The sequence below is a fragment of the Anomaloglossus baeobatrachus genome, chromosome 5, assembly GCF_048569485.1.
Source record: "Anomaloglossus baeobatrachus isolate aAnoBae1 chromosome 5, aAnoBae1.hap1, whole genome shotgun sequence".
In the NCBI taxonomy this organism is placed as follows: domain Eukaryota; kingdom Metazoa; phylum Chordata; class Amphibia; order Anura; family Aromobatidae; genus Anomaloglossus; species Anomaloglossus baeobatrachus.
The window spans coordinates 394077967-394091219 of NC_134357.1; positions in this window are offsets into that span (position 1 = coordinate 394077967).

The window sequence follows — 13253 nt, forward strand, 5'->3', positions numbered from 1 at the left end:
TTTACGTTCTACACAGCGGCCTGGGCTCTTATATACAGCATGTTAGAATGCTGTATATAAGAGCCCACTGGTGGTGGCCCCAGCTAATAGGCCCTAAATCTGGTGACAGGTTCCCTTTAAGAAAGCCACTTTGGCCCGGTCTCAAGAAAACTGGTGGGCCAGTTCAAAGTACAGCGTGCACTGGTTGATGAATCTCGGCATTGCTTTGGGTCACCGTCGAATCGTGGTGTGGCAGACAGATGAGGTCCAGATACATTTGGAGCTGGAGCATTCAGGCAGGCAGACATTCATTCACCATCTGTAGGTGGTGGGTCAAGATTTGACCTTGTTCCACATGTGAGACAGGGGAAGAGTGATGCAGTCAGCGGGATCAATGGCCTGTTCATATTGTTACATCTGTAGCAACAGTAAGGCGGGCTTTGCACGTTGCGACATCGCAAGCCGATGCTGCGATGTCGCACGTGATAGCTCCCCGCCCCCGTCGCAGGTACGCTACGCCAGCTTCACATGCACTCACCTGCCCTGCGACGTCTCTCTGGCCGGCGACCCGCCTCCTTATTAAGGGGGCGGGTCGTGTGGTGTCATAGCGACGTCACACGGCAGGCGGCCAATAGCGGCGGAGGGGCGGAGATGAGCAGGATGTAAACATCCCGCCCACCTCCTTCCTTCCGCATAGCCGCCGGCGGCAGGTAAGGAGATGTTCCTCGCTCCTGCGGCTTTACACACAGCGATGTGTGCTGCCGCAGGAACGAGGAACTACATCGTACCTGTCGCGGCACCGGCATTATGGAAATGTCAGAGCCTGCACCGATGATACGATAACGACGCTTTTGCGCTCGTTAATCGTATCATCTAGGATTTACACACTACGACATCGCAAGTGACGCCGGATGTGCGTCACTTTCGATTTGACCCCACCGACATCGCACCTGCGATGTCGTAGTGGGCCAAGCCACCCTAAGTCTAACGACCGAGACCAGGATATGGACCCACTGAGCCACGGGGCCTGAGCTTACACTGAAGGGGGTGAGACTAAGTACCTACCGGGTATTCACCAGGACCTCAAATGATGAGGTTGAACTTTGCTTCTGATAGACACCAGGTACCAATCCAAAGCAGTCCCTGGGTCTGCAGTAGCTGACCCAAACAGTAGCAGGTGAGCTTAAGTTGGAGCTATAGGCCGGAGTCTCGACTGGCAGCAGATGAGAGGGAGTAAGAGCCACAGGCGGGAGTCTGGACTTGCAGCAGATGAGTCGGTGCCATGTGCAGGAATGGACTCTGGTACAGACAGGCTGGACCTCAGACAAGACGGGTACAGTTATAAGGACTGGGCAGGTACTGGGACACAGGGTGGATAGGAACTGTCACACAGGCTGGGTACAGGTTAAGGTACTGGCAGGGTCACAGGTACAGAGACACAGGGACTAGCAACTAACAGGGAACAGGGATTAGCAACTAACATTGAACAGGCACCTCCCAGAAGGGGAAGGTGCCATAAATAGGGCGGCACGGTGGTTCAGTGGTTAGCACTGCAGCCTTGCAGCGCTGGGGTCCTGGGTTCAAATCCCACCAAGGACAACATGCAAGGAGTTTGTATGTATTCCCCATGTTTGCGTTCCCCATGTTTCCTCTGGGTACTCCGGTTTCCTCCCACACTCTAAAGACATACAGATAGGGACTCTTGATTGTGAGCCCCAATGGGGACAGTATTTCCAATATATGTAAAGCGCTGTGGAATTAATAGCACTATATAAATTAATAAATATTAATTATTATTATAAATACACTGAGGCTCCCAGCAATAGGCTGGAGAAGTCTATTGAAATGCACATGCTGCCACTTTAGGAAGCAGGGTTACTCATGGCCATACCAGGTTACCAGAGCGGAATGCGCAGGCCCTCGCACGCATGCGGAGCAGAAGCAGCAGGGAGGTTATGGCAGTGAGCTGGAATAGAAGGGACATGTGTGTGGCTGCGGCGGTGAGTACATCGGCGTCTCTGCCAAGTGGAGGGAATGGAGCAGGGCAGAGATGCCGGCTTTACAGACTGTCCTTCATGCACATGAAACAAAACCTCTAAACATCTTCTGTCTAGACAGTTCTTTCTGCTCCTTGGCAACACATCTCAATTGACTTCATCACGGACCTTCGTGTGTCCTCTAGATGTTCCGTCATCTGGGTGGTGTTGGACTATTTCGCTAAAATGGTCCATGTTACTCCTCTGTCCAACCTTCCATCTGCTGCCTTGCTCGCACAGAGGTTCATTCAGCACACCTTCTGCCTTCACGGGTTACCACTTCACATAATGTCCGTTACGGGCGTCCAATTCACGTCCGTCCAGGTTCTAGAGAGCTACAGTACATATAAGTTTTTGAATGTAAGCCTGGATGTCTCTTTTGCTTACCACCCTCAGTCCAATGGCCTGGTGGAGCGGGTTAACCAGATCCTGAGTAAATTCCTTCGGCACATCACTAATGTACACCACGGCGACTGGGTCAAGCTTTGCTTTGGCCAGAGTTTTCACATAACAATCATGTAAGTGAGGCATCAGTGAGTTCTCCATTCTTCATTATGTATGGTCAACAGTACAATATTCTCTTTCCTGTGACTACCACTTCTTGCATCCCTGCGGCTAATGCTCTCACTAAGAAATTCTTCAGAATCTGGGAGGACACCAAAGTTACTCTTGTGAAGTCGTCCGAATGAATAAAGAGGCATGCGGACAAGAGCTGCTTGTATCTGCCATGTTTTCATCCAGGAGATAAGGTGTGGCTTTCCTCAAGGTACAAGCATCTTAAGATACCAAATTACAAGCTGGGTCCTCATTTTATTGGTCCTTTTGAGGTCCTCAAGCAAATTTATGCTGTCTCCTACAAGTTCAAGCTTCCCTCCTCGTTAAGTATACCTAATTAAACGTATCTCTCCTCAAATCAGTCGTCCTGAGTCTATTCTTCAATGACCCTAGTGCCCCGCCTTCACCAGTCTGCTTGGAGGATGTCTTCAAAGCGAAGAACATCCTGGCCATGAAGAAAGTTAGAGGGCAAACCTTATTCTTGGTGGACTGGCTGGTCCCAAAGAGAGATTGTGAGAGCCTAGGAAAAATATCCATGCTCCACTTCTCCTGAAGAGATTATTTGCGGGTTTTGGGCTTGCGGACAAGGGGGCGTAAGGAGGGGGTACAGTAACACCGGCATCATGGTTTTTCTCCCTCCTCCCAGCAGTTATGCTGACATGCTCACCTCTGCGGCCGCCCCGGAACGTCAGTTCCAACGTTTGCTGGCTTCCGCCACAGTCCTCAGCTCCCAAGGCCTGCGCAGGTCTCTTGGTAACCTGCTTAGGGTGCGCGCACACTCCACTTCTTAAAGGGGTTGCGCGCGCAGTCTGCAAATGTCTTCATCTTATGGCTGGGAAGCACAGGGTACTTAAACACCCTTCCCTGTAGGGAAGTGCCTGAGCAACTTTAGTCCTAGTGAGTTCTTGACTACTACTACTATTGTCTGGCCCCTGAACCAGAACCCGTCTTGTACATGCCTGAACCAGTACCAGTTTGGTAGCCTACCTGAATCTGAACTTGTCCCGTTGCCTGCCTGCAAACCTGTACCCATCCTGTGACCTGCCTGTGTCTCCGACCCTGACCAGTCTGTGTTCCAGTATCCGTCCTGCTTGTGATCCAGTATCCATCCCGCCTGTTAGGGTATGCTCACACTGGCATATAAACAGACAAGTACAATGTGAGAAAAAAATGCATTGCACTCAGACCAATGGAAATTAATCAGGTCAGATTTGCAAGTTTTTCTTCAGCTCAAATCAGACTGAGGAAAAAATGTCAACATGCTACGATTGACTTTGAATATCGGACAAGACTCACCAATGCAAGTAAATGGGTGTGAGAAAAAAACGGACGTCATACATTCTATTCTAGTGGCATCCAGTTTTTAGTGATATATTACCATTCTGAAGCATAGAACACTGTAACTGGTCCTATGAGGCTGTGTGCACACATGTTTTTATCGGGGTTTTTTATGCATTTTTGAATGCAGATTTGTCACAAAATTGCAAGTAAATCCTGATGCCAGCAAAGTCAATAAGAATGCTGAAGTATAGTGCACAGGTTGAGTTTCCTTGCAGATTTGGTGCAGAAAAGAATGTGCTCTATTTCAATACTTTCAGCGTTTTTGCAGTGTTTTTTCACCCATTGACTTCAATTTGAAAAATGCATACAAAAAACATGCATTTTTGCCGTTGCCTTTTTCCAGTCAAGAGATGGAGAAATTTCTGCAACCAAATACTCACATACCCTAAATGATTGTTGAATAATAGCTGCTGAGAAAAAATATGCATATCATATGGATCGCTAGAATTCGACCTTTTCTTACCGTTGACTCTGCATAAACTCTTAGGCTGTGTGCGCACTTTGCTTTCTTTCATGCGTTTACGCAGCGTTTTGAACTGCAGCGTTTTAATGCCAAAATGCATGCGTTTTGATTTTCAAGCAAAGTCTATGGGAAATTGGGCTTTCTTGTGCGCCCAATGCTGTTAAAAACGAGCGTTTCAGTTGCAGAAAATTTGTCAAAATCTCTGCGCTTAAAGAAGCAACATGTGAATAGTTTTTGGCATTTTGGCAGCGTTTTGCTAACATTAGAGTCAATGAGAACTTTCAAATTGCATCTGAAATCAAAATCCTAGCATTTTGCATGGTAGTTTGATGCAGAAAACATGCTTTTTTTGACAAAATAAACGCATACTTTTTTTACTTTATATTAAGGGCATGATATGTCCCTTTACACACACACATAGTCCGTGAAAATCCATAATTTAACGTTCTTTTATACATAAATATTAGAACAAAGTTATAATTTTAATAAAATTAGCTATTTTGTGTATGATTTTAATCATGATATTTGTTATCATTTTTGTCATAGTGTTTGTATGTTTAAACTTTATTTAGTAGTGTATTTGTATTCGAAACGCATCTGACTTTAAGTAGGGAAAATGCATGTAAAACGCGGTCAAAACGCAAGCGTATTTTTAGCGTTTTTGTGGTCAAAACCAAATTTGACAAACACAATTTCTGCCAGAGGATGCGTTTAGAACTGCAACAAACTCAACGCAAAGTGCGCACAGTCTTAGGCTATGTGCGCACGTTGCGTAAAAACATGCAGTTCGCTGCAGAAATATCTGCAGGGCTAGTACGCAACGTGCGCACATAGCCTTACTGTCGCTCTTATTCATTCTCGCCTGGATTACTTTAATTCTTTACTAATCGGTCTCCCTGTTACTAAACTCTCCCCTCTCCAATCCATTCTGAATGCTGAACTGCTACACTAATGCCTCTGCTTTGTGCCAATCATTGCACTGGTTTCCTATCCGCTACAGAATCCAATATAAACTTATTACTCTGACCCACAAAACCCTCCACAGTTCCGCACCGCCCTACATTTCCTCCCTCATCTCTGTCTATCACCCTACCCGTGCCCTCCATAATGACCTAAGACTGACATCCTCAACAATTCGAACCTCCTACTCACGTCTTCCGCCTACCTTGACAAGCTTCAAAAGGAACCTGAAGACCCACCTCTTCCGACAAGCCTACAACCTGCCGTAACCCTCAGTCTGATATAACGCCGAACAACCAGCTCTACCCTATCCTACTGTATCCTCACCTATTCCATGTAGACTGTGAGCCCTCGCGGGCAGGGACCTCTATCCTCCTGTACCAGTCTGTGCCTTGTATTGTTTATGATTATTGTACTTGTCCCTATTATGTATACCCCTTTCACATGTAAAGCGCCATGGAATAAATGGCGCTATAATAATAATAATAATAATAATACATTTCTCACGAGCTGCACCAGTCTCTGGAAGACACCACCAAGAACATTCCGATTAATTCCCAACATCCACACCTTTAAGTGGGCCCTAAAAACGCATTTCTTTAGACTAGCCTATCACCTCCCTGTGTAGCACCCTTGGGGCAAATTAAATTAGTCATCGCTGGGCCTGGTGATGTCAGGTCTGGGGATGTCACAAGTAGGTCCTTATGCCCGGTGTACAATAAAGGAAGGGGTGGTGATGGAGGTTTGATTTTGTGATGCCACCTGCAGTACGCGGCCAGGGAATAGCCGCCGCTGCTGTCACTATCCTCCGGGGCAGATGGTAGTAGCAGCTAAGATGTTTCTGCTCCCCACAGGTGGAGCGGACCCTGGGAGGATGATGAGGGGAGTAGTAATGGCGGGCGCTGAAGCGCGGGGCGGAGGCGCCGGCTTGGGCAGACGGACACAGTCTCTGCGGGTTCAAGGTTTTCTTTACTTACAGTCCTGGATTTACCCAGAAGATGCCGGTCACCGCCGTGATGGGCCCCAGCCGATCCCGAGCAATTCGAGGTCACCGCCGGTGTTTCTACTGTGAGTCCTTTCTGGTCGGGGTCCCTCCAATCCCGGTGTATGTGGAATTGGGAACGGGCTGTGGGTGTTTCCTGCACTCTCCGCAGACCCTGGAATCCCATGTAGCTGTGGAGAACCCGGGCTACGCTGTATGCTCCAAGCCACGGGTCCTATGGCGCTTCCAGAAGTGTGAAGTAAAAGAAGATTGGACCGAGGTCCCAGTGTGTGTCTCACCCCAAGCTGTACCCGAGGCTAACTGGCTATGTGTCAAGACGCTCCTTCCCTTTTCCCCAAGTGGTGCCCGCCCCCAGGTGGTTGTCCCAGTGACCTGGAAAGTCCCATGCTTCATGATGGCCACCCCCCTATCTACCCCAGGCCAACCCCTGGTGGGAAAGCAGCTAACTGTGTTTTCTATGTGAATGTGAGAAACACCAGCGATTAACCTCTCCTTACCTGGGATGAGTACTACATCTTAAATGAGAGTACCCTGTGGCGACTGAAGCCTTGAGGTGCCACACATTCAGCTGGTTTTGAGTCCTCAACTAAATGGATGGCTGGACCATATATGACAAGCTCCCCCCCCATTCACCTTTTGTGCCTCCCCTATTTCCTCATAGACTGTAAGCTTACGAGCAGGGCCCTCACTCCTCTTGGTACTAGAATTTTGTTATTCTGTAATGTCTCATGTTGTCTATACATGTCCCAACTGAATTGCAAAGTGCTGCGAAATATGTTGGCGCTATATAAATAAAAATTATTATTATTATAGGCGAGAAAAAATTAGCAGTCACATGACATGTGGAATGACATTCGCATGATAACCAACTATTCTGGATGAAAATCGGACCAATTGTTTATACATTAGTATGAACATACCCTTACCTTGAACTCGTCCTGCCTGTCACTCTGAATCTGTCCCGTCAGCCATTCTGCGCCTGTGTCCCTGACTCTTGGGTTCAGCTTCTGCAGTTCCACAGACTGCCCTGGAATAGTACCTGGTGTCTAACGGCAGCCAAGTCCAACCTCAACATCAGAGTCTCTGATGAATATCCTGTAGGCACTTACTTACGCCCCTCCAGGGTAAACCTTGCTTGTGGCGCGCACACCCACCAGCATGACACTATGTAATAGTATTCTGAATAAGTCTAATATCTCATCAATGCCTCTTACATTGCAAAAACTAATCTTTAATGGGCTCAGACAATTTGAGCTTTTGCCAGACGTGCACTATTGATATGTAAAAGAAAAAAAAGTCTGCAGACTTTCTTGGATACTTTTGAGTGTCATCCACAGGATTCCTGTACACCATGGCGACTTTACTTGCAGAAGATAACAGAGTGACAAGGGAGAGAGCTTTTTTTTTCCGTTTCCTCCTCCCGTCTATTGATATACTGGCAGGGGGCACAGTGTGACAGTTGTACCTTCTGTGCACATGAAGGCAATTCTAGCAGCGTGTCCTCTTTTCTGTAGGTGGCTGCAGTTCATTTCCCCAGTCTATTTCTGACGGCCGCATTTTCCAGAACCTCTAAATATTTAAGTGATTTTTTTCCTTGGCATGGAATGAATAATAAAACAGATATTTCACATGGGACCCTCTGTCCTTCCATGGCTACTACTTTACTTATATGTCTGTGAGTAACATATAGCATCTTGTGGAGATCCATGATGCTTTTTGATATTTAGTCTCCGTTCACATCTGCTTTAGACTGTGCCTGGAGCCTCTACTGCCGATTCCACCACATTTCACTGAAAAATAGCCCTGATTTTTTGGGGGAAAATTATGGCATTACATTGTGGATTCTGTTTACAACACAAAGAACAGCACTGAATGTAAGAGCATTATTATTTGGATATTATCTGGGGGGTTTTCCCATCAGATAACAAAGTTGTATTTCTTTATTCTTTTAGTCATCTGAAGCAACAATTGTCAAGTTTGGTCATTTTTGTTCATTTTCCTCCAAAGACATCCTTAGACAGTTCTTTAATGCTCTCCTGTTTATATTCCCTGCGCTATAGCTGTCTAGACTCCTGTTTTATCTCCTGTATAATATTTTACTATACATGCATTCCAGTTTATAGATTCTTTTTCTTTTTTTTTTTTCCCTTTACCCCTCTGTGTTTCAAGTAGTGTGCCTATACGTCCCCCTCTCAGGGTCCCCTCTCCCACTCATTCTCTAAGAGTTGTGACCCCATCCATAATAGGACTGGGTTGGGTTTTATAAAAAGCAGTATGAAGTTATTTGGGGCCTACTGACCTCTGACCCCCATCTCTCTCTGCCTCAAAGCACCATCGTAAAGATGCCTTCCTTCCGCCTGGCGTTTTATAGACACTCAGACCTCACGTAGGGAAAATTTGCAGGGGCCCCCTCAAGTTAACCCCATCGTTCCTGCACTTGCATATATTTTTAGATCAATTCTTCCAGAATAAGAGAGAGTTTGAAGTTATTTCTTTTATTTAGCAAATTATATAAACATTGCACAGCAGATAAAGAGATAGTGACCACATATATGTACATGATACCGGTAACCATTTTATATTGCCTCATGTTGTGTGTAACGTCAGTTTGTCCGTGCTTGCAGATGTAGAACAGAACATAATAATAATTAATAATTTTATTCATTTATATAGCGCTATTCATTCCACAGCGCTTTACATACATTGGCATCACTGTCCCCATTGGGGCTCACAATCTAGAGTCCCTATCTGTATGTCTTTGGAGTGTGGGAGGAAACCGGAGAACCCGGAGGAAACCCACGCAAACACGGGGAGAACATACAAACTCCTTGCAGATGGTGTCCTTGGTGGGATTTGAACCCAGGACCCCAGCGCTGCAAGACTGCAGTGCTAACCACTGAACCACCGTGCTGCCCCATGTGCGACTCTATCGAGGAATTGCATGCTGGAAGCAGGAAAGTGAATATCTTATAATTATAATTCAAAGATTAGCAGGTTATAGTCACCAAGGAAGTCTGGTGTTCTCCGTGACGTGAGACTGCAACTATGCAGCGTTGTATGGGAGAGCTAAAAGCCTCAGGAGCCCGGCTGCTTACAGTTTGATTTTCCTTTCTTTCAGATGTGATTTTTTTTTTTTGGCTTTTGCTTGTCATTCTTCCAGGGATTCATTCCTTGTCCGAGGTCTAGGAATGAACCAAGAACAATAATATTGTATACCCATGACTTGACTGTGTGTGAAGAAGAAATTCCAGCAGTCACCCAAGGACTCCACTTAGCCTTTTATCATCTTAATAAAAGTCTTTTGAGGCGTTTATTTGCCATATCACGTCAGCTTTTTCTTTGCAATCAGGGATTTTCTCTGCACCATTGAAGAAATAATGGAACATCTCTAACTGTACACAGTTCGTGGCTAGTTAAAGGCCTGGAAATGTATTTTTAGAGAAAGTGGATGAAAAGCTAAAATTCACTTTGACTGTTAAAAGACATGAAAGATGGCAAAGATTGCCTGAGTTGAATGGTCTAGGTTACAGATCGATTTTATTCATCATCCTGAAGCCTTAACAGGCTTTTAAAATATTTTTATATATATATATATATATATATATATATATATATTTGTTGAAATGGTATTGAAGGGGTGAAAATGGCTTCTTTTATTTATTTATTTAAAACTAGTCTGAATAGTTTGAGAATTTTTTTTTTATTGAACCAATATACTGGCTAATGCTATTGACTATAACAATCAATTGCTTTAAGGCGGCGTTACACGATACGATTTATCTGATGATATCTCGTCGGGGTCACGGATTCCGTGACGCACATCCGGCATCGTTAGTGACGTCGTTGCGTGTGACACCTACGAGCGACTCCGAACGATCGCAAATAGGTTGAAAATCGTTGATCGTTGACACGTCGTTCAGTTTCAAAATATTGTGGTTTTTTTGGAACACAGCAGACATATTGGTACGTTTGACACCCTGCCAACGACGAACAACATCCACACGACCGCCTTGGTCAAACAATATATCGCTGAACGATGTTACGTCGTTTGTGAGATTATTACGTGTGACCGCTAATAAACGACCTATGAGCGATCTCAGCAAATCGTAAGTACGATCTGGGGGTGTCACATCACTCATGAGATCGTCAGATAAATCGTAGCATGTAAAGCGGCCTTTAGGCTGGGGGTTTCATTTGATGTGTGATGTACATCTAGCACATGGCCAAGGCACAACTGTCATGTGGCGGCTTCATCAAAGTGACAGTCTGTCTACGGTAACACAAGAAATGTATTACAAATGTAACGCTTATAAACAACAATTTATATCTAATTTTTAATTATACACAAGTGGTCAAAATTGTTGATACCTCTCGTTTAATGAAAGAAAAACCCACAATGGTCACAGAAATAACTTGAATCTGACAAAAGTAATAATAAAAAATCTATGAAAATGAACAAATAAAGCATATCAAGAAGAGATCACTGTCCATACCGTGAAACATGGAGGAGGCTCAGTTATGTTCTGGGGCCGGTTTTGCTGCATCTGGTACAGGGTGTCTTGAATCTGTGCAGGGTACAATGAAATCTCAAGACTATCAAGGGATTCTAGAGAGAAATGTGCTGCCCAGTGTCAGAAAGCTTGGTCCCAGTCACAGGTCATGGGTCTTGCTAAAGGATAATGAACCAAAACACACAGCTAAAAACACCCAAGAATGGCTAAGAGGAAAATATTAGACTATTCTGAAGTGGCCTTCTATGAGCCCTGACTTAAATCCTATTGAGCTTTGGAAAGAGCTGAAACATACCGTCTGGAAAAGGCAATCTTCAAACACGAGACAGCTGGAGCACTTTGCTCTTGAGGAGTGGCCAAAATACCTGTGGAGAGGTGCAGAAGTCTCATTGACAGTTACAGGAATCGTTTGATTGGTTGTGCAAGCAATTATTAAGTTAAGGAGGGTACCATCATTTCTGTCCAGGCCTTTTTCATGAGTTTTATTTTTTTAAAATTCTGTGGTAGCATGGTTGAAAAGCAATGTCTGACTTTCATTTGTTCATTTTCAAAGATTTTTTTATTTATTATTACTTTTGTCAGATTCAGGTTATTTCTGTGACCATTGTGGGTTTTTATTTCATTAAAGGAGGGGTACCAACAATTTTAACCATGTGTGTACATCTAAAAGCTGACTGCTTCACAGACTTACCCGACTCGTTTACTCGTGTGGCGGTCACTACTGGGACCCTAGCATTAGTATCTGTATAGCTCAGCAGTGTTTTAGTTTCAATCCTTAGTTGCCAGATTTTACTCACTTACATAGCGCTATTAATTCCACAGCGCTTTACAGACATCATTACTGTCTCCATTGGGGATCACAATCTAAGGTCCGTAATCAGCATGTCTTTGACGTTCTAACGTTTGCTGTATTAAATGCTTTGGTGACCACCAGCATCTTCTTTCTGATAATGCCTGTGGTCAGATAAAAAGTAATTTGCTTTTGTCATGTTGTAAGGTGCCTACAGAACTAGATATAGTTTAGACCAGTGATCTCCAAAACTGTGGCTTGAAAAGACTCTGGCTAAGGCCTCATTCAGACGTACGTGTGTCACATACAGTTAGGTCCAGAAATATTTCGACAGTGACACAAGTTTTAACATTTTAGCTGTTTACCAACACATATCCAAGATACAGTTATATAATCAATATGGGCTTAAAGTGCAGACTCTCAGCTTTAGGGCTCACTCAAACAGGAGTATAGCACGGTTGAATGCTATCCAGTGTTTAATTGGATTGCCCCCAACCCAGTGTTATACCTATGGGGCAATGGCAAACAACCTTTTTTTTTCTCATACCAAGTTGGCATGTGAAAAAAATTGTTGCATGCTGCTATTGGCAGCGTATATCAGACAGTGTGCACCAATACAAGTCTATGGTTGCATGCAAATCATCGGAGTGGACTAGGATGTCATCCAAGTGCAGTCCGATATATGCAAACACAACAATGGAAATGTGAGGTAAATCCGGAGATATGACGATAAATCATGATATTCAAGTATGTCAGGAAGCCCTCTCCTGGTGTCACCCCCCCCTTTCCTTCACACAACTGGTTTAGCAACAAATCCCATGGCCATGTCCTGTGATATGGAAATTAGGTGGCTTTAGGACAATGGACACAGGATGACTCCCTGCCGTCACCCTGTAGTAGGAGCTGCTAGCTAGTTAGCAAGGCTATGGAAATAGCCAGACAGAACGACTCCAGTAAAAAATGGTTCATATCTCGCAAGCCATATTTCCGATAAATATGGCAACCATAAAAATGGTGTCTCCGCATGTGGACGATGCCGGCACCCCCTTTTTATGGGAGCAGGACATTGGGAAATGCCCCAGGCGTGATATCAGCCAATGGGGAACTGGCAGACAGGTCATGAGTCCCCTCGTTCTGTAGCTAAATTCATAACTGTCACAATGAGAGCATTGGCGTCCGCCTACGACGCTCCCAGGCAAAGTTATGGCCAATATCCCCTTTGCTGGATAATTCTGATCCATGCAGGGGGAGTGGCAGTGCTTCCCTGTGAGGTCACTAAGGTAGGAGGGGACCTGGATTGCCCAGGTTGATAACCCTACTTCGGCCATTTTCCAGTGTTCTTCTGCTCGGGGGCCTGGTTGGGAAAGACCTGTGAGGGAGTTCCTGGAAACCTGGTCTACAGCGCCCCCCTGTGGCCAGACGCAACAAGGTAACTGCTGGAACTGTGTATGCCTGTTTGTAACCCATGCTTTGATTGTAACTGTACTCTGACATATGTATATTCTGTAGATTCCCTATTGTATATATTGTAGTTTCTAGTGTGCTTTAGGCTGATTAAATTATATAATTAATCTTGGGCTGTTCTGTTATCTCGATCTTGAATCCCACGTCTGTG